General features: G+C 34.3%; 1 protein-coding gene across 4 annotated transcripts in view; it reads left to right on the top strand.

Moving 5' to 3' along the window:
* Positions 1-19,219, top strand: part of SYT1 (synaptotagmin 1) — a 588,991-nt gene that overhangs the window by 191,554 nt on the left and 378,218 nt on the right. For 3 of the 4 annotated variants that reach the window (XM_008053907.2, XM_008053906.2, XM_021710394.1), the window contains one exon: positions 2,292-2,352. The exons of the other annotated variant lie outside the window; for it this stretch is intronic. The gene's annotated coding sequence lies outside the window, so the exon portion shown is untranslated. The remainder of the gene's footprint in view (positions 1-2,291; positions 2,353-19,219) is intronic. 4 annotated transcript variants of the gene reach the window in all.

The raw sequence follows: 19,219 nt of genomic DNA, 5'->3' as shown, positions 1-19,219 counted from the left end.
CTAAAACTGGATAAAAAGAAAACTAAAGCATCATCAGCTCTATTGACTATAAATGTATATAGCATTTTGGGAAAAACATATAAACCTACCTAAACAGATGCATTTATTTTTAAAATGTATTGTACAAAAGCATAAAAGTATCCAGCCTTGATACCAGGAAACTGTCTGAGTCAGACCTACTGATGCCAATTACACTACTGAAAAACCAGATAGATGAGAAAATGTGCAAAATAATGCTGTGCTACTTTTTGCTTTATTCTTCTGAAATAAGGAGTTATTTATACATGCAGGAGACAGAAATTAGCTACCAGAAAAATACTATGCACATACATCTTCAGAGCATAGATGAAAAACAAAACAGTTGTTTGTCCCCTACAGTAGAACAGGCTTGCCTATTCATCCTTGTGATAGATATTGCATGCAAAACCAAAATGAAATCAAATCCCTGCACATGGCTCATAAGTCACAGAAACTGTTTAATCCTTTCACTGCATCTCTTTGGGAAGCCTGCCCCATTGGGAAGCAATAATATACAATATATACACAATGTCAAGAATTTTCTCATTTTTTATAGAAAGCCTTTGTTTCCTTTAACATTTTTTTCTCATATTTCTTGTAAAAGATTGTATGTTACTCTGTTTACCTTAGCATGTATGCCCATAGAAACTTGTAGTTTTTGTTTGAATAACAGTCAGTATACTGAAACTATCTATAGAAATCTTACCTAAAATTGACTGTGGCTCAAAATCATGTTTTAAGAAATGGTCAGGCAAATCAAAGTGCATTTTAGCATTGTTCTTTCTAATAGATTTTACTAGAAAATAGTTGAGTTTCAACCAAGAACAAAAGGAAAAGGAAAGCAGACCTTGGAGGCTTAACCATTGGACAGATGCAGGAAGTACAGCTTTGGAAATATAGCTGTCACTTTTGATCTTTTCCACTGAGTACCTTTGTGAGCCAATAGCTAGAGCTGCTGGCATTGTAATTTTTTTGTGATTCTGTTGAAAATAGATGCTGTGAAAACTCTTAAAAACAGAGTAACAAGCTTATTATAAATCTATTTCAAATATTTCATTCTTTCTTCATTTTCTTCTTACTCAAATTTTTTGAAGACTAAAAATGATAAGAAATTACATAAAAAAAAAAACTTGTCTCTAGCACTGAAATTTTTCACTTAAGAGTTGCTAACAGCCGGGTTCGGTGGTTCAGCCTGGAATCCCGTGCCTTGGGAGGCTGAGGTGAGTGCATTGCCTAAACCCGAGGGTTCAAGACCCGCCTGGGCAACTTGGCGAGACCACCTCTCTACAATAAATCAAAAACTAGCCGGGTGTAGTGGCGCGCGCCTGTAATTCCGGCTACTCTGAAGGCTGAGGCGAAAGGATCGCCAGAGCCCAGCAGGTCGAGGCTGCAGTGGCCGGAAGCAGCCACTGCACTCCAGTCTGGGCGATAGAGTGAGGCTCCAACTCAAAAAAAAAAAAAAAAAAATGAGTTGCTACCATGTCAAACCAAATTAGGAATTCTTGACATCTCTATTACATTAAAGCAATTCTTGATATTGACTCTTGGGAAGGATTTGATTTTTTTGCTCTCTAAACTGAAAGTTGTTTTTTTTAAGCAATGATGTGCAGTTATTTATTTTTTTCTCCTCATGCTTATTGAATCAAAATATATTATATACATATATATGCGTGTGTGTCTGTGTGTATACATACATATCTATGTACATATGTATTTATCCTATGTATTAAAATAGTGAGTTATATCTAGACATTGATTCGCTTCTGAAAATGGGCAAATATGAATAACATATTGAAGTCTTCCTAGCTTCAGTAAAAAATACAAACTTTAAAAATTCCACGAAATGTATAAGGTTAATTTATAATAATCACACTGGTATTCAATATAATGTCAAGCATTTAACTAAGAATTACAGGATTCTTTTTTTAAATGAATATATTAATGTAATATTTTCTAATGTCTGCTTAGATTAGTGTTATTCTAATTTTCAAGTTAAAACACTATAGTATAAAAGCATGATTTACTTTTCACAAAATCAATGTATAAACCGTCCACAGACTCTTGTTCTCTAGCTCTCCAAACAACTTTAAAATCCATCCTATCTATATTATACAATATATACTAAATATACATATAACTTTATTTTATCTTTGAATGCATATACTGCAAGACTTTTAGTAGAAATATTACATAAACTCAATATAGTCTTGACAGTCTGTAATTTTGAACTATGTGTAGTCAAGTAACCATTTTACATATTGTTTTCCTTTTAGAAAAAAAATACTGAAAGAAAGAAAACAAGGAACAAAATACTCCAGAATCCCTACTAGAACAGTAAGTACTTTAATGGCAATATTTATAATAATTCTTCTGTAAAATTAGAGATTACAAATGTCATTTAGAGAAATATTCACCTTTCTATTTATTTAAGATAATAAATTATCATAGTAAGCAAGCAGAACATTTTGTAACTCAATTTCAGTTTACTGGAGTAAACTGAAAATAATTAGAGAGCAAGGTAATATTTATGATATAGAGGGCAGAAAATGCATATTGACTCCAACATATCTATTGACTAGCATTTTACCATCTTAAATTCTAAAGAATAAACAGTAATAAGTTAAATTTAATGAAAGTACCTCACTTTTTCTGTATGTGATACAAAATTTATTAATTTTGAACAAAATTTTAGACACCATTGATGTGCTTGGTTTGTTTATAATCATTGAATTGGAATTATTTTTTAAACGGCAACAAATTTTTTTGCAGAATTAATATTGATAGCTTATTCTCATTAGTATATTCTTTTTTATTTTAAAGATGTGGGGTACAATTCAGGGTTGAGTATACAACTGTTCATTATGCAGGTACCCTTGTTGATGAGGTATGCCCCCCCACTATTGCCAATCCCGCTATTACCAGTCATTCCCCCACCTCCCCCAACCCCCCACCGGCAATTTCCCACTACTGACAATCCTTTTCTTATAGCATTACAATAATTGTTCAAGGTCCACTTATGAGTGAGAACATGTGATACTCAGTTATTTGTTTCTGTGATAGATCACTCGGTATTATAGATTCTAAGTCCATCCAAGTTGCTGTGAAGTTCATAATTTTGTTCTTTTTTATGGCTGCATAATAAAATCTTCTCATAGCTTCTAGTCTTCTCACAGCTTCACCACAAAATGTATTTATTTGTTTGATTATTATTTGATAGTAATAATAATTCTCTTTAATATGTTTCAATTAAGCAAAATTAAACACATATTGATGCCATTTTTGTGGTGGAGTTGGTGACATAATAAAAATTCAAAAATACAGGAAATTATAAATTTTGAATATGTGAATATCAAGAACAGTAAAATAAAGATGGAAAAGCAAAATCCATGCTGATGACACGTTTTATTCCTTTTAATATCATTTAGTTTGAAAATACAGTTCTCTAAAGGTTCCAACAAAAATATTAGAGTAAAATCTAGTAAACTGGCAAAATGAAAAGGCTGTACCTTGATATATATCAAAATAAAGTTCAAAAAACTGTTATATTTCATTTAAAAGTAGAAATTCATAAATAGTTGTTCTAAGATATATACAAATTACATAATAAAATTTTCTAGGCCCCAAGAACTTTAATGCATAAATCACATCTGAATTTTAAATGATTAGGTATGATTAATCATGGTCATGATGCTATAAATGGAATTATCTGAAGTCTATTTTATTTATTTTTGAGAGGGTCAGGGGGACTTGCTGCTTAACTTTACACAAAGCACTCCACTGCTGACTTTTCCTGTAGTAATGAATGACCATGCATTTTAAATTTTTGAAACAAACATATATAAAATTCATGCTTCAAAAGTTTTACACTTTGTAAAACACTCCCTTGATTTTGAAAATAAGCTCTAAATACATGAAAGGCTATTATGAATTTTCAGAGCAGGTTATGGGCATGTGTACATAGACCTAGGTACAAGGATAATTTAAGAATCAGACTTTTCTATCATATGTAACCATTTTTAAAACTCTGCCATTCTGAGTGAGTTATAAGATCAAAAATAAATACAAAATTTCTCTTTGGCATAGACTTTTTTCCCCCATCATCTTACTAATCCAACAATCAACTAAGTCATTCAGCCAAAACTTAAACATTTCTCAGTACCTAGAAGATTAGATTCTTAAGGCTTTGTTTTTATGTGTATAACTCCGTTTTAAACATAATTTCAATTCTGTACATTATTTATTGGTAAGTGGTTAAATTTTTAAATGTCAGAACTAGGCATATTTGTTTTAAGCCCTTTATGTAAGAGCCAGATAATATCTACCTTACCTCTCACATTTTCTTAAGCCCCTGAAGTATAATTTCAAAGCCATCAATGACTGTTTTCCTGCTCTGATTTACATATAAGTTACTTGGTCTATTGCTCAGATGTGACCTATATAAAGTTCTTTGACTTGAACTATAATTTTCATTATTGTAATGAAATATGATTTAGTGTGGCATACATTGGAGAGATTGCATTTGAGTAATGAGATATCTGTTCATTTGGAGTAATCCTAGAAAAAGTAACAACATATTTCCAAGGAGGAAATTATACCTCTTTTTGGTGCATTTGTGTGTGTGTGTGTGTGTGTGTGTGTGTGTGTGTGTGTGTGTGTGTGTGTAGTTTGGAGCAGTTTTTCTTCTCAGATTTTGTCTATTATTTAACAATTATATGCTAAATAACTCATAAATAACATACAAAGAAAAATGATTTGTAATTCAAGTCCATATAATAAAAAGCATTGTTTATTCTTTAAACAAATATTTATGAAGAGAAATACTCAAATAAATAAAATTGTCAAAACATAAGAGTCTTAATATATCTTAGCCTCCAAAGATTTCATGAGTTAGGGGTGACCAATACATGGAATAGAACATGATATCAGATGAACATACTAAATAAAACGGTGACTATTTTCTTGTCTTTATCTATAGACTATGCCTGTGTTGCTAGTCCATGAATAATTAATGGGATTTTATAAATTATATTCAAATCAAAACTGTATGAATGAAAGATTTTAGCATAGGAAAGCTCTACAAACCGCCTATAATTTTGCTTTTAAACCCAGAGCTTAAGAACAAGTTTGTAATAGACTGAAGTATTACTAAAGAAATTTAAAGCTCATTGCATTTATAACTCATAAAAGGTTTTTGTGCTTAAAAAAGATAAGAAACATCAGATAAAAGATAATCATATACAATATATTCTTATATTATGAGTATAAAAAGAAAAGAACATTGGAAAATGTATTTTAAAATAAAGTTGACCCTTGAGTAGTCCAGAATTCCACACACAGTCCAAAATTCCATGTCTAACTTTGATTCTCCAAAACCCTTACTGCTAATATGTTACTGTAACACTTGAAGTCTTACCAAATAACTTTAACAACTAATTAATTCACATTTTTATCTCATAAGTATTATATGCTATATTCTTACAATAAAGTAAGCTAGAGTAAAGAAAATGTCATTAAAAATCATGAGGATGAGAAAAAATATTTATTATTTATTAAATCGAAGTAGATCATCATAAAGGTCTTCATTGTTGTTGTCTTCATGTTAAGTAGGCTGAGGAGGAGGAGGAAGGGGTGGGGTTAGTCTTGCTGTCTCAGTGGTGGCAAAGACAAAAGAAAATATGCATATACATGGGCCTGCACAGTAAAAACCCTTGTCGTTCAAGGGTCAGCTGTATTTATTTTTCTCACGATTGCTGAGCACTCAGTGGCACTTTCGAGAATTTCATGAGTCTGCTCTTTGTGGACTCTGATTACACTGGATAATAATAATAATAGAGAATATCTTTAAAAAATAATTCAGATGTTTGGACATCCTTCTTGGAAACTATTCATTTTATCCTAGATTTACTAAACCTCTTTAAATACAACTGAGAGTTGATGTTCTCACTCAAGGTGTGACAGTTATTAACAACCTAGCTTTCCTGGCAAACTAATAGAGCTAGAAATTTTCATTAAGAATGTTTCTAATAGAAAGCAGATCATAACCAATACAACATCATGTGACTCATGATAAATATTATTTGTGAATGCTCCTCACACTTTTTATTTAGTCAGCATTTCTCTATTAGAGGTAACAACTCTGCGTAATCAAAAAGTATAATCTTGCATGTGAGCCGGGCTCGGTGACTCAGCCTGTAATCTCACGCCTTTGGGAGGCTGAGGTGAGTGGATTACCTGAGCCCGCGGGTTCGAGACCCTCCTGGGCAGCGAGACCTCATCTCTACAATAAATCAAAAAATCAGCTGGGTGTGGTAGCACACGCTTGTAATTCCGGCTACTCGGAAGGCTGAGGCGGAAGGATCGCCGGAGCCCAGCAGGTCGAGGCTGCGGTGGCCGGGAGCGGCCACTGCACTCCAGTCTGGGTGTCAGAATGACACTCCAACTCAAAAAAAAAATAAAAAAAATAAAAAAAATTAAAATCTTGCATGTGTATATATGGGTATAATAGTGACATAAATCTATGAGAAAATTTAGATGTCATCTGTTCTAATATTTTCATTTTATAGAGATTACCACCTCTGGTATTATCATTTATAGAGGATCTGACAGGTCAAGTCATTTACCTAAACTCTCACATCTAGTGGCAGAACTGAGAAAATAATCTGTCCTTATTAACCACTTCCCATTCTTTTCTATCTGCCCTATTAACTGAACACACTGATATAATATAAATGAGTGTCTCAGAACTGTTAAATCTCTTTTCCAAATGCAAACTTCTTTCAACCAAAACTCTAATGAAAATCTTTGTAAGTAATTATTTGACTAATCGTTACTTGTCTAAAATTTTATTTTAACATAGTTCATTAGGATGATGTTTATAGTGTATATGTATATGTGTGCATGCAGTCTAAAGAGTTAGGTAACCTGAGTATTTGCTTAATCCAACTCTCCCTCTTATAGCAAAGATGTTTTATGAGTTCTTCCTCATTTTAGTACTTCAATTAATTATCTTCTGATGAAAATGTAGTTACCATTTTAAGTGGCTTGATTTTTTTAGTTATTCTTTTGCAAATGCCATAAAAATCCTTTTATAATAATAACATGGGATATCAATACTAATCCCACTTCTCCTTTTAATGTCAAATCTTGCTATTGTTCTAATGATAAGTATATCCCAATCTTAACAATAACCATTCCTATTTCAGCAGACAGTAATTCATGGTGAATACCTTAGCATTTTTCTCCTTCCCTTAGAATTTAATCATTACAAATACTGACAATTTTATTTCTTTTTTATTCTGAAATATGAAAAACCTGGTTTAACATATGCTCCATTGTACATTTGGGCAATTTATGTCCCCTGTTCTTACGGTTAATATGAATAGCTTAATCCTGCTATTGTTTTTCTTTTCCACTTTCAAAAGAATCCTGGCAAAGCCTATATTTGTGAATTTGTACAAAAAGTTTCAGGCTAAGGAAAAATGTTTCTAAACAAATGCTCAAAATACATTGGTTTGTAACTCATATGACCCCCAAAAAGTGATATTATGTGAATTTTCAATAATCGGAAATATATTTTAGGAAATAATTCCTAGCACCCATTTTGCAAGTTGCTCAGGACTTTTCTTATCCATTTTACATTTGTATGTAACATTGCAAACTTTGTTATAACATTTCCAGGGAAGTTATTTGTTTCTTCTTAGATATATAATATTTGCACCATGAAGGATTTATTTAGTCTTGGAAATTTCCTCTCTTTTGTATTTAAATTTTTGTTCTAATTTTAGATTAGGTTTTCTTAACACCCCCAAATTATGTCTTAGAGCACTACATATGACATAGTATGTATATAATGTATATAATATATAGATTTATCATTGAGACAACTGGAAGAATGGAAGAAATACAGGCAGTCCCCAACTGATGAATCAGTTATATAACAAAATTTATCTTTAAATGTTTTATTTCCATTTTATAAAATGGATATTTATCCAGACTGGTAGTACAAACAAACCCATGAAAACCCACAGCTTACACTGAACCACAATATCTATAACATTGGTTATGGTGACCGTATGAGTAAGAGGGAAGCAAGGAGCAAAATGTATCTCCATTTTTCCTGATACTCAATTGATCCTGCCCAAAATTTTAAAAATAACTAAAGATGGCTTTTCACACAGCCTTCTCTCTCTGTCTCACCTTTGCTTTTATTCCTGAAATAATTTTGCTTCCCGTCTGATATTTTCTAGCTGCCTTTCCTTTGAAATGGTTTTGGCTTCACATTTCCTAACCCAACTTTTCTCTTGACCAAAATGCCTTAGTACAGCTGGTATCGGGAAACTTCAAAGAAAAAGAAGCTGTTAAACTATTCACATCAGGTCTGCATCCTGTGTCTCCTCTGTTTCCCCTTTACTCCACCCTCAGCCTATAATTGTTTACTTAAATAAACAAATAACTTTAGGAATTTTCGGTCGTGTAAGGTCCTTGAGTAATAAACATAGGCAGTGTTTACCTAAATAAACAAATGACTTAAAGAATTTTCGGCAGTGTGAGGTCCTTGAGTAATAAACATAGGCAGTATAGGTGAAGATATCTGGGGACAGGAACTAAGATAGGAGGGGGGCTTCAGACTTAGATGCAGCAGCCCTGATGGCCCTTGAAGTGGGACATTTTTTTTCCAGTCCTCTACTTAGGAATCCATAGTTTCTTTATCTTAATACATACACGTTTTTCCAGTGGCTTTTGCAAAGTTGTGCTAAGTAGGCTAGATATGAACTGTGCTTCTTTTTTTTCAATAATGTAAAAAGTAAATGTAAAGTACATGATTAAATAGTATTTTTTACCCATGTTTTAATTTTAATTCCTTTAAATATCCCAAATATAAAACATCTACTCATAATGTAAATTTTTTTGTTTCCTCTATATGAAGGAAATCATTTTATTTGTATTATCTATGCCATTCCTGAATCTGACAACTCAAATGAAGAAAATAATCTTCAATTTTTACTTTTCAATTTTCATTTTAACTCTGGCTATGCATATGATTTAAATATTTTCAATAGTAACCCCACTAGCCATGATCAATAAATGCTGTGTTCTTTCTGTGTTGGCATCAACGATTGTGGAAGTGGCATGGTGAGACCAGGCCAGACCTTTGCACCTAGCCTTGCAAGGATATTGTCAGGTGGTGCCAGCAGCCAATGCCTTTGACTCAGGACTTATGGAAATAGTGGACATCATTTACTGAACACTTACTCTCCGCTGAGTGTTTCATGTGTCATTTCTTCCCTGTGAAGTGCATATTCATATTCATATTTCATAAATGAAGAGACAGATTCTGAAAGAAAAACTAACTTGTTCAAAATAACACAGCTTATAAATTTTGAACCAGATGCGGACCCAGGTCTATATAATGTTAAAACCTGTGCTCTTAGACACTACGCAAATTGTTTCATGTGTTACCTTGAAATGGTATTTGATGAATTTCTCTTTGCATAAGAGTGAGTTCTACAAGCGTGGTCAACAGATTAACTTCATATATAAGACCCTGGACACAATGTAGGTGTCAATGCTATTTGAACCAAAGTGACAACTTTTTACCCTGATCTATCATGGCAGGAGCTTTATTAAAAGTTCTGTGTTCTCTTATTTTTTCTCACAAAAGATAGAGTAATCTATGTCCCTAAACAAAATCTAAGTCCCTGTAGCAAAAAGCTTTTATTTTCAAGAACTGCATCTTTAGCCATATGCCCAAATCTGTCATTTATTATTTGACATTCATTAGTTGCATTAAAATATACATAACATAAATTTTACCGTTTTAACCATTTTTAAGTGTACAGCTCAGCAGTATGAAGTACATACACACTGTTATGCAACCATCAGTACCATCCATCTCCAGAACTTTTCCATCTTCCCAAACTAAAACTCCACATGTGTTAAACAATCATTCATCTTTTCCCCTCCTCTCACTCCCTGGCAACCACCGTTCTACTTTCAGTCTCTATGAACTTGACTATTCTAGGTACCTCAAATAAGTGTTCTATATGTTATTTGTCCTTTTGTAAATAGTTCATTTTATTTAGTATAGGATTTATCTATCTTGTAGCATGTGCCAAAATTTTCTTGCTTTTTAAGGCTGAATAATATTTCATTGTATGTGTATATCACATTTTGTGTACCCATTCATCTCATAATTTATTGAATAATCTTTTTTATGAAATGGAATCTTTTTGCCAACTCCCTAATATGAGAATAAGATACAAATATAGAAATGTAATGGGCTCATGGTTTGTAAGATATCTCTTTTTATATCATAAACCCTAAAATTAATCATGGAAAACTAGCTCAATTTAGGCAATTAGCAAAATAAATAGATGGATTTAAGATAATTTAGGAAATATGAGTCATAAATATGCCACGTTTTAACTGCTTAGACTGGAATTAGCCAGTTTTCATTTGATTATCTGTTTTTATGCACTGACATTCTTTAGAAGATTTGTTCAGCTATGAATGTCTTTAAATTGCCATTTTACTAAAATTAAATAGAATAATAGGGAGGGGAGCATTTATTAAAAATAGGAATGCAAATTTATAGCCTTCAAATTTTTCTAATACTACCATTTAACTTCTAATCTGTGTATTCTAGAATATTATTGTTCAAGAATTTCTGGTTGAATCTTAAATCAAGAAGGAAATTATCTATTCATGCTTTAATATTTTCAACAAGCTTTCCTCATGTGCATGCAAATAATTTTATAGCTAACATTTTTTTAAGATGTAGGCTACAATCCAAGGTTAGATGTACCATTGACCACTGTACAGATAAAATTTGGGTCTCACTTTGGTTCCCACTTCACCTGATTTGAAATCAGGTACCCTTAATGATGAAATGTGCCCCTACCCCACCCCACACTCCCCTGGCAGTTTCCCACTACTGCCAATGCCTTTCTTATAGTATTATGATAATTGTTCAAGATCCGCTTATGAGTGAGAACATGTGGTATTGAATGCAAGATACACACTCATACCCTCATGTGTATTTGTCTTCTAAAACCAAACGTTATCCTCTCATCCTCTAATCCTCACACTGAAAAGTGAACATCACCATTTTACAAATGGGGAAGCTGAGTGTCAGAAAGGTTAAGTGACTTTCACCGTTAATAACTGGCAGAGTTGGAATTTGAGAACAGGATTTCTAGAGATAAGGCTCTTGCTCCGTAATCTCGTTACTTCCCCTTACGCGCCATGCATGGTGCTGGGCCCCAAGAATGAATAGGACAATCTCCACCCTTGAATAACTCACATAACAGTGGAATGGATGGCCATTTTTAAATTAATTTTAGCTCAATAGTATGAAGATAAGGAGTGCTTTTGAAGTCAGCAGGTGGACACAGCTTAACCCTGCCTAAAAACCTTTACAAAGGAAAGGCCCTCCCATCTGAACCTCATATGACTTATTTCATGCTGGCTTCTCATTTTAATTGATAAAGAATTTAGTCAAGTATGTGGCATGGTTAGTTGTTTAAGGTTGTGGCTGTAATGAGATCATGAAGGTTAAATTAAAGTGTTTGAAGGTTAAATTAAAGTGTTTGAAGCTTATCTCTAAGCAGTAGAAAACAAATGTTTTAGTGTTTTTGTTCTTATTTTTTTCTGCTTAATCTCCTATTCTGTAGAAGACTTAGTAATAGAGTAGCAGTAGAAAGGGAAAAAAAGAGATAAGTTTAAGAAAAAGAATCCTTTTGTTATCTTATGCTAGCTTATTTCAGTATTTTTGCAGTATGGAAATGATTGAAGATTTAGGTGTCTGACATTGCATCTTGTTCAGAGACATCACCTCTCTCAGGTACTCCTCAACAATATGATTCATAATAACATTTCTTTGTTGTTTTCTGACCTGTTGGGTGAGGCGCTGAAGCCAGCTTCCCCAGGTCTATGTTACTTTAAGTTACTGTAGTGAGGAAATTTCACAGTGCTGTCATGCTTTTGGTTAATACAGTTTTGTGTTTTGCTTGGGAAAGACAATTCTGATAGTGTCCTATTGATTCAGATGTTTTCTGACAGTAGCTGCCTACCAGGTCTGCCTTCATTGACTTTTCAATGTTCTGTTACAAATAACTTGCATGTACAATTTGATATTGAGGAGCCTAGAAGGTTCCCCACTGTGCATGAAGTTGGAGCAGCCCTGAGCCATGGGGTGGTGAGAGCTTATTATCATTCTGAAAATCACCCACTTGACCTGTGCTGTTGCCTTAAAAGAATTGTGTTTTCTCTGTTATTCTTTTTTCTTCTCTTTCTTGTTTTATTCTTCCAGACATTCCAATGCACCTCTTATTCTTTAAAGGTTTAAACTTCATTCTTGGAAATCCCCTATGCCGACTGAAATATGAAATGCAAAGTTATAGGTATTTTCTGATTTTTTTTTTTTTGAACACCTGGAATACAAGATAGCTTTAATTTCAAGCACTTGTTTTGTTAGCACAATTTAAAATAAAATTTTATGTCGAATTTTTCTAAAATTGTGGATGGTTAGAAATGTCTGTTATAATCATAATAAATATAACTACCAATAGATGGTAGTTATATGCCAAGATCTATGCTTAGCAATTTTCACATTATAATTTTGACAACTCTGTAAAGTAGGTACTATTAACCCATGTTACAGATGAGAAAACTAAGACTCTGAGAAGCTAAGTGATTTGCTCAAAATAAGAGTAAATACTTCTCTCTTTCCAATTGTGATTGACTTTTAATTATTAAAAAATGATAGTAATATTGTTTGGAGTTGCAGAGCACTTCACAGTTTACATAGCAGTTTCACTTCTGGTACTTCCTTTAACCTTACAAAACTAATATCTCTATTTTACATTTCATCTTACTCTTTGTTTTTTCTGTTTTTGTTTTTGTTTTTGTTTTGAGTCATTATCTCACTCTGTTGCCCAGGTTGGAGTGCAGTGGCACACTCACGGTCACCACAGCCTCAACCTGTTGGGCTCAGGCGATCCATCTGCCTCAGCCTTTCAAGTAGCTGGAACCACAGGCATGTGCCACCATGCTTAGCTAAATTTTTATTTATTGTAGAGATGAGGTCTCGTCATGTTTCCCAGGCTGGACTCAAACCTTTTGTTGTAGGGGGATCCTCTCACTTCTGCCTCCTGAAAGTACTGGGATTACAGGTGTGAGCCACTGAGGTCAGCTCATCTTACTCTTTGTGAGACCATCGTGAGGCTCTAGATTCAGAAATGGATAATGGGTTTTCTTGTGCTGAAATATGACCCTTTGTTCAGCTTGCATCATTTGAAATAAGGCTTGATTTCTACCACTACTCATTTATGTTGGTATTTTATCAGGGGAGAAGACAGTTGGAGAACTTGCTGGTAGATAAATGCCTTGAAGAGTTTGTAGGATTATGCTTACCCAAACAATGGTTACCTGAAGCAAAAGCATAATAATGTTTTTGAGACCAAACTGCGCTGCCCCTGAAAACTATGTAGGAAATATATACATAGCTGCTATTTTCTGCTGTCTTTTACCAGGATCCTAGCCCGTGGCATCTCTGCACTTTAAAGACATTCCACCCTGTGCAGTCTGTCCCCATATCACCTTATAACCCAAAGCATAATATTCATTCATGTACATAAATAAACAGAGAAGAAAGGAGAGGGGAAAGAGGGGAGAAAAGAAACTTACAGTCTTACAAATTAGGTAACATGATTAATGACTAATAAGTACATTTCTGTCTCATCACTAGTATTTCCAGAACCCAATGATAACAGATTCTCTGAAATAATTTAGGGATGAGAAATTGCAATTGGGTAAAGAAAAGAACAAACAAAAATGACTGTAGGATTAAATAGAGGAAAATAAAGAAACAGATAAAGCAGCATATATGGTAGCCTCTATCCTCCATGGGAACACCAAACTAACCTACTCACCAGTTCAGAAAGTATTCATGTTCTTTCAAATATCAGAGCTTTGACCCAGGATTCTGGCCTTACTTATCCTAACTTAAACCTCCTCTGGGCCAGACCTGGTGGCTCACACCTATAATCCCAGCACTTTGGGAGGCCCAGATGAGAGGATTGCCTGAGCCCACGGGTTTGAGACCAACCTAGGCAACTTGGTGAGACCTCATCTCTACAATTAAAAAAAAAAAAAAGTAGCTGGGCGTGGTGGCGCGTGCCTATAGTTCCAGCTACTTGGAAGACTGAGGCAGAAGGATCAACTGAATCCAGCAGGTCGAGGCTGCAGTGTGCCACTGCACTCCAGTCTAAGCGACAGAGTGAGACTCCAACTCAAAAAGAAAAGAAAAAAAGAAAAACCCTCCTCTGTAGAAAGATGAGAGGAAGAAGGAAGGAAATAAGCAAGGCTAGCACAAAATGTAAATAAAAACATAACGATTTAATTTATTACATATTATTTCCTATAATACCCATTGTTTTCTTTCAGCAAATAAATTTATTTTGAGAACATAAATAGTTCAGAGAGATATTTCACAGTGAAGATGAAAGAAATAGTTTTATATAAGTCTAGAAGTCAATTCTTAGATTTTTTTCTTTCCACTAATAACTGATTGCTAAAATATCTCTGCTTTTATATATGATAAAATGAAATCTTTGCTTACTCCTTACCTAACAAATATTAGAAGCAGGCTTTTCTATATGTTTTTATCATGTAACAGGTGAAATGAGAAAACAAAATAATTCTGGCCCTCATCTACAAACTACTACACTGAAATATTCCTGAATAAAGCAAAACCCATCACAAATGGGGGGAGGTTTTTTGTGGGGAGCAGCTTTATGGGACTGATGATGCTAATTTAAACCAGTGCGCCTAAAAGAAGCAAACTACTCCCCCACCCCACCTCCCTGCTACTCACCCCCCACCCGCCCCCCCCCCCATACACACAACACTTACTCTTTATTCTCCTGCTCAGGCATTCTGTAGCTTTCGTTTCTTCCTTCTCACCCCCAAGCCCTGCCCTCTTCGGTCCTAAGAAAACTCATGACTTTTCTATCACTTTTAGGACTGCCATTCTACCGCTCTTCACCCATTCTGGTTAGAAACTCAAGGGTAGCCTGCACAGCATATCAGAGGAAGGTTTCTCATTCTGCTTGGTCCCAGTTCTAGCCATACCTTGTGAGCAGGGAACATATCAAGTGAGGCTGATTTTCTTTGTTTCTTCCTATCTTTCTGCTCCTGAAAAACAAATACCTCAGTAACAATAGTCAGCAGTCACACAGGAAGGAAGATAAACAGGAAAATACAAAATCTTGAGAAAACAAAAAATCAAGGATGATGTTGAATATTTATTATAGTACCTTGACATCCATCAAAATCACTTCCCAATTTCTGAATCATATCTGACCAACACATGCTTCCACTATCTCTCAAGATCAATAGGAAAGTCAAAATGATACAATGAGAAAGAGACATGTATTAGTCTTTGTGCACTTAGAAGATGCTGCATAAATAGGTTTGAATTCTCCTTCTTTTCATTATCTTATGGCTTACTTGGTAACGATCAGGACATTTTAAAAGATAAAAAGTAAAAAGAGAGAGGAAAGAGGAAAGTTAGTGTCCTAGAGTGGCAAAAATCACAAAAGAATGAAGCAATTATTCATAAAATAGAGAAAGTGATATTTTACCTAAGTGAATTGGATTATGGATCGAGGGAAAAGGCCACACACGTAAGCACCACGTGAACCAGCACACAAAAGCATGCACACGCACAGACTATACTGTACTCATTTTCATCCACACACACAAATGCACAGAACACACACTTGCACACATGCTCACTAACACACCCAGATGCGGTAAAGTTATGCTTTCAATTTAATTAGCAAAGAATATAACATTTTACCAGAAGCAAGGTAACCACACAGGATAGTGTCATATCTCGGAGTAGCTTCCCTTGATCCCCACAGTCCCTGAGGGGGCCTCACAGCTGCCTATGAACTGGATGCGCAACCAGACCTGCAAACCTCAATTATTTCTGCAACACTGCACTTTCATATGCCAACTGTACAGCATCATTTCAGGCAATCTTAAATTTATGATTTTTATGCTTCTGATTCACATTAAACATCATGTCTTTTGGTTCTCAAAAGGAAACTTGGCCACACATGGTGGCTCACCCTTATAATCCCAGCACTTTGGGAGGTCACATTGTGAGGATCATTTTAGGTCAGTAGTTTGAGACCAACCTGGGTAACATAGCAAAACCCCCATCTCTGTCAAAATAAAAATAATCTTTTAAAAAGATTGAGTCCATGTCATCATCAGAGGAGGGAAAGCAGAGTCAATTCCCAGAAGCCATGAGCAAAATTACGTTTCTTTGTAGTAAATATTGTGAATTAAACTTAGTCTAACAATTTATCAAATGAGAGTAGTGACCATTGCCTAATGAGAAAGAAATGAAATAATATTTGTAACACACCTAATACAATGCGTGGTACATAAAAAACGCTTTTTTAAAATGGGGAAAAGTAAGGCAGAGTTTCACCTCTTTGTTATAATTAATGATTTCCACTTGCTGAGTCTGGTTGGTTTCCTTCACATAATCCATTAGCTTAGACTCTAATAAGTAATTGCATTTTCCAACTTGATCATCTTTTAGTGTCCTAAGAAATATTAATATGGGCTACTGAGTCTACATTAATATATCTGAATGAAGCTTTAAAACTTTCAGAAGTAGCTTAGAAATGCACATTGTGTGTTACTATACAATGCCACCATACAGTGCTTAGAGTGTGCTTTTGGAACATTCATCCAAACATTGGGGAAACCTTCCTGCCACAGCAAGCCAGCTAGTTTGTCCCACTGTGAGATTCACCCCAGCTAATAAAACAGACATGCTTTTTCAAGAGAAAGGAGATTTTTTAAATTCTTCAAAATGTCAAGAAGAGCGAAATGTTATAGATGTTGGTTCAAGGTGGTTTTTTATTATCACATAGCTCATGTCTATCCTTTAAAATGTCCATTGTAAAAAAATATAGTTCGTATATATAGTGAGCTCCTACAATTGACTAAATTCTGCTTTCTGCATTGAGCAGAAAAATACAGTCATGGAACTATGGAACTGAAATGTGAAGATTTGCATCTCAATGACATTTAAATATCAAAAATATTAGAAATCTATATTGATAGTAACTTTTGAAAGTCAGTTCCTAGAAGTCTTTATTAGAAAGCTTTAAAATGCTTTACCTGGAGTTTCTTAGATAAAATATATTTCTTAGAAAGCTAAGATCATATAGGAACCACAGTTTTCCAAATAGCTTTACATGAACTTTGAAACAAATAACAAAATATGAATGCAAGCAAGGTCAAGCAGTTAGCTTCTAAGGGGAACTTGTAACATGAAGTTGTAGAAGTTTCCTGGAAAAATGTCAATACCAGGTCTGAGGTGTAGACAGGCAGATGAGAGAAGTCAAGGTATGGACATCAGGTTCTGGACTTTAAAGATTCACTTAAATTTCCTCAATTCTTTATCTTGGCGTACCTTCAAGGATCAAACTGCCCTGGACTAGAAATGGACACTCAGAATACACTTGTTTAAGACCACACAGAACAAGTAGAAACCAATATAGAACATGTTACAAGGCTCCACGCTTCAGGGTTGTATATAATCATCAGCAATATCACCTCTACATTTTTATTTCCACAAAGACACACACATGCAGCAAGCCTGAAAGGAGGCAGGAGTAGACAATCATTCTCAGAGCTCCTGCCATGCTTTGGTTTATAATCATATTGATTTGGGTTGAAGATGCAAAAATGTAGGCCAAAATGAATTTTGATTATTTTATGAAACCCAAACACACTTGTCAAACCCAACCATGCAAAATAGCACAAATTAAGTCAACTTTCCATCTGGTTTTGTGCTAAATGGAATGAAGTCTCTGGTGGGCTGGACAGCCCTATTTCGTGCTTTCAATTTTGGAGAGTCCAATTAGTAAATCAAACTTTAAAAAACTGTCTAAAATAATTAGTTGGGACGTAATTACTCACAAGCATATTTTATAGTATACTCAAATCTAGTATCTGGTCTAAATACTTGAAAGGGGTATCAATTTCATTATTAAAGAATTAATTATAATTGGGACTAATCCTTGGATGATGAAGGTTGAAAAAAATACTCTGGGGATAAACTGTTCACATATGTGAAGTAGATAAATTCTTCCATAGCTCAAGAGTGGTATTCGTGCTCTGTAATTGTTTTATGCTTATAATATTATTCCTTTATTAAAACTCTATAGCTATCACTCAACAAATAAATTTCCATAGGAACAAAAGGGCCCTTTATTTAAATGTGTTTAGCACATATGAACAACTGATTTCCACCTTCTCTACCCTCAACATTTTCAACAGTCAGTACATTGGTACAACAAAAAAACAAAAAGAAGAATGAATCTTTGGTGAGTTGTATGTTGTATCAGCCACCCTACTAAATAGTTTTATCCCCATTATCCCATTTAGTCTAATAATATAATTATATCATCCTGTGACGGATGTATTATTTTTACATATTGCAAAATAGAGATTCAGGGATACTGGATGATTTTCATACGGTTAATAAGAGAAAGTCCTAGGAATTGAATTCCAAATCTCTGTCTATTTTTACTATTTCGGTGTTTTTTACGTTAGGGTCCTAATAGCATGTTTTTCTGAGAGTTCGTAAGTACCATTGGGACTATTTTTAAAAATTCCATCCTCTCATTTTTATAATAATCTAAAAATGCATATATTTTACCATTTGTTAACAGAAAGCAGCTACTTTACCAGTGACTATCCAACACTGAAAACATTTTAATACAACTTCAGTTGTTAAACAATGGTTTCTCAAAGAGGATCATCAAGCCCCACTACGAGATCCTCAAAGACATTTTCCTTTGAAGAATACTTACGCATAATTCATGCTTGTAACACCCTAACCTGCACTGTCATGCAATATTCCTATTAACTCCTGAATATTTTAAATTAATTCTTCAAATTCCAGGTTGCTGTTTTGGGGTTTTTTGGGGGTTTTGTTCACAAGCATCAATGATCTTCAAATCCCTGCATGTTACAGTATCATCAGGTATAAAAATATACCTAGTCATGGCCGGGCTCAGTGGCTCAGCCTGTAATCCCAGCACTTTGGGAAGCAGAGGCAAGTGGATTGTGTGAGCCTGCTGGTTCGAGACCAGCTTGGGCAACTTGG

The sequence above is a fragment of the Carlito syrichta genome, unplaced genomic scaffold (assembly GCF_000164805.1).
Source record: "Carlito syrichta isolate Samal-C Ts95f unplaced genomic scaffold, Tarsius_syrichta-2.0.1 Scaffold288851, whole genome shotgun sequence".
Classification (NCBI taxonomy): domain Eukaryota; kingdom Metazoa; phylum Chordata; class Mammalia; order Primates; family Tarsiidae; genus Carlito; species Carlito syrichta.
Note: the sequence above shows the minus strand (reverse complement) of the source record. Positions and strands in the feature narration are given on the sequence as shown.